This window comes from Trichosurus vulpecula (assembly GCF_011100635.1).
Source record: "Trichosurus vulpecula isolate mTriVul1 chromosome X unlocalized genomic scaffold, mTriVul1.pri SUPER_X_unloc_1, whole genome shotgun sequence".
Taxonomy (NCBI): domain Eukaryota; kingdom Metazoa; phylum Chordata; class Mammalia; order Diprotodontia; family Phalangeridae; genus Trichosurus; species Trichosurus vulpecula.
Genome location: NW_023494377.1, coordinates 10,316,374 through 10,320,138, shown reverse-complemented (window position 1 = coordinate 10,320,138; position 3,765 = coordinate 10,316,374).

Genomic DNA, 3,765 nt, shown 5'->3' with positions numbered 1-3,765 from the left:
TCTTTTATGGATGGTGCAATAAGACAGATAGAGAGATAAAGATATATAATTTATTAATAGAATAGAATATATATACTAATATATTGTATAATAATATGTATAAGATATATTATTTATATATAATATAAATATTATATTTCAATATATAATATATTTTATTTCAATATGTAAGTAAATACTATATATATAAATAAAAGGACTATATATATATAAATAATATAAAATGGGCACTAGGACAAAGATGTGATATGATCAAAATATAGTAAAGGTTTTAAGTTTTTTAAGTTTCAAATTTTATGTAAAAGTGTTCCATTTTAATGCAATAGTAAACTTCACTTTGAGAGAAGCAACAATATTAGATTGCCTTTTAAGGACTGCTATATATATATGTACATACGTACATACTTAGATGTATACTCACACATACTATATGTGTGTGTGTGTGTGTGTACTATATATAGTGTGTGTACACATACATATATATGTGTGTGTGTGTGTCTCTGTGTGTGTGCGTGTGTGTGATTGGATTCCAAAAATGTTTCTATTAAGAATAATGACAAAAGGACCAGTAAACATGATGCTATTGGTGGATATATTTTAAATATTTTTTCTTTTGTTCCTGAAGGTAATTAAGAAGAAAACTGAAAAAGTATTGAATAGCCTACAGACTCAACTGAATATACAGAGATGAATTTTTAAAAATTTTTCTTCTTTCTTTTTTTTCTGGGATCTACAGCCTTTTGTTATGTTTTAGTAATGAGTTCTCAAAATTGGAATAAGGATTTTAAATGTAAAATTGCATTAATAATTGTAAATAAAATTTTAAAATCATTGGTTTTTTTCCTATTTTGAAGTCTCTGCTAATATTAAGAGACAGAAGGGGTTCTTTTCCAAGTCAGGGCCTCATGGATCCTTTATAAGATTCTTCCTTTAACCTGTTGATGGTATTGTCCATATCAGGTACAGGGTTCCAGTAAAGACAGAAAAAGCAAGCGGCATGGAAAAACTGAAATTCTCTGAATTTGCAGATAAATTACGGGTTGCTAATTTAATGTTCTTCATACAACTCTGATGTTAATAAGGTTAGTACCATAATATTTAAACTGGTTTTCACCACATGAACTAGTTACTGGAAAACCAAATTTAAGAAGTTATGTTAGGCCTTACTAAATTGTAGTAAGTCTCATCACTAGCAGATTTTAGCAGCCTTACCTTGGCAACCTCTGCAAGTGAGTTAGAACCAGGAAAACAGATCTACTAGGAAGAATACCTCCAGAACTGCCCTGGTGATGAGGTCTATTCTGGAATTTCTAAGGGAAAATGTTTCCAGGCACTAGATGGCCGTGTGGTATTTCTTAGACACAAGATGAAATATGCTGATTTTTTAAATGCACATTCCAGGAACAAGCTGATCAAGGAGACCACGTGTTATTTAATATTAATGATCATCATTATGTTACTCTTGCTTTAATATTTCCTGATATTCTGTTTACCTGCAGAGGTATATGCCCCAAATCTAATGTGAATGTATCCATGAAAATGGGGGAAAATGGGAAATACTCATCTTTCGTTTCCTATTACTAACTTCTTATTTATTCTTTGGTGAGGCAAATGGAGTTAAGTGAGTCCCGGGGTCACACAGCTAGTGTCAAGTGTCTAGTCTGAGGCCGGAAGTGAACGCTGAGGCCAGATAGAGTTTGTGCTCTATCCACTGGACCACCTAGCTGACAAAGTAATTTCTTATTATGAAGGGCTCAGGTCCATTCCTCCTGCAACTTTTGGTTAATGGAAAGGTTGTCTTCTTTTAATATTAATCTCACCTGCCTAAAACCAGACTCATGGAACAGTAGTGCTTAAAGGAAGACTTTTGACATTCCTGAGATAAGAAATCGAATGTGAGGAGGAAAAGAACATAGCAATTTAAAAACCTTCAAAAAAGACTTCATTTGTGGAAGAATTTCCCTGTTGCTAAGTCTTCACGCCATGGAAAGCCACTGTGACTTCAGTAAAAATGTAGCCTTGTATTTCCATGAGGGTACAATTTCACAAACTCAGTGATTAATCTGTAACCTGACTCAGTTTACCTATAGAGTCTGTTTGTTCCCTTAGAGGATGTATGAGCTTATGATGCTGTTTAACTGTGTTCAACTTTTATGACACTGAAGGAAGCATGGGATATTTATGAATATATATGTATATATACACATGTGTGTATATATACATACATACACACAGACATATACACACACATTTAGTGACTTGCCGAGGGTCATACAGCTATTAAATGTCTGAGGCCAGCTTTGAACTGAGGTCCTCCTGACTCCAGGGCTGCTGCTCTATCCACTGTGCCACTTATGAATCTTTTTTTTTATTTATCTTTTATAGCCGAAAAGAATGTAAGAGACTGTAATATGTAAAGAATTATTTCTCTGTCACTGGAATAATTTTGTCTGTAATAAAGCCCCTTTAGAATCCTAATTTTGGCTCAGGATTATTTCTCTACCTCCTGAACATGTGCTTAAGCCTAATAAAACCTAAGTTTTCACCTCTTTCATTTCTACGTGGTGGTAGATTTATTTCAGCAGTGGTAACCTACCATGCAAACTCAAAGAGGAAATATTTTTCCCAAAACAACATAACCATGATCTTGATATATAAATTAAGAACAAGCAGGTGAGATTCAAACCCAGGTCTCCTGATTCCAGGTCCAGAACCCATTCTATGACACCACACTGGCTCTCCTGGGCCCCCCAGTCGGAAGGGCTTTCCTTCTCCAATATAACAGGACATAGAGAGGTGTTTACTATCAGATCAGGATAGCCGGCAGTGACTGCCGGCTTCCTTTCACTTTTTTGTGAGGCAGCCTACTCCAACTCCTCCACCAAAGGGATCCTAGTGCACTTGGCAGCTGGGTACTACAGGGGATGGAGTACCAGGCCTGGAGTCAGGAAGACCTGAGTTCAAATCTGCCCTCGGACAGTTAACTAGCGGATGACCCTAGAAATGTCACTTCACCTCTGCCTCAGTTTCCTCATCAATAAAATGGGGGTCATAATAGCACTTATTTCTCAGGGTTGTTGTGAGGATCAAATGAGATATTTGTAATATGCTTAGCACAGTGCCTGGCACATAGTAGGTACTTTATAAATGTTAGTTATTATTATTATATCCTGAGGCTTCTCTGGGCCTCTGGGAATTTGCATGATCTGGTGACAATGTGGCCCTGTTATACAAGACAAGTCTATAAGACAAGTGTTACAACTGGATTTATTACAAAAGAAATGAATATGTATCTGGAACTCCAGGTGCAAGACATTGACCTGAGTGAATACTAAGGCAGGGAAGAGATGAATGGAAACCAAACACCTGGTGGGGTTAGGAGTAAGAACTAAGGACCTCTGTCTAAGAGGGACAAGTCAGGAAGTCTTGAGAGCTACCTGAATGACCCATTGCGGGGCCAACCAGACAGGGCTGTAAGCCTGACAGAGCTGCTCAGGGCACACAGCCTTAGGGAAGAGCAGCTGAAACACAACACTGGCCTCCCATTTGGGACCAGCCTGGCAGTTGCTCCTAGAGAAAGTAGGGGGATGGGAGTGAGCCTTGCACACTGGAGATCACTGCATGCAGATAGGGCTTTTCAAGATCACTGTGTAGGGAGAAGGCCAGGCAGGGGAGGCCTCACACTCAAGCTTATGGCCAAGATCAGTGTGGCTCTCTCTGCCATGGGGTCTCTACCTGTTGGGCCAAGGGTAAATGGCCTCCAAG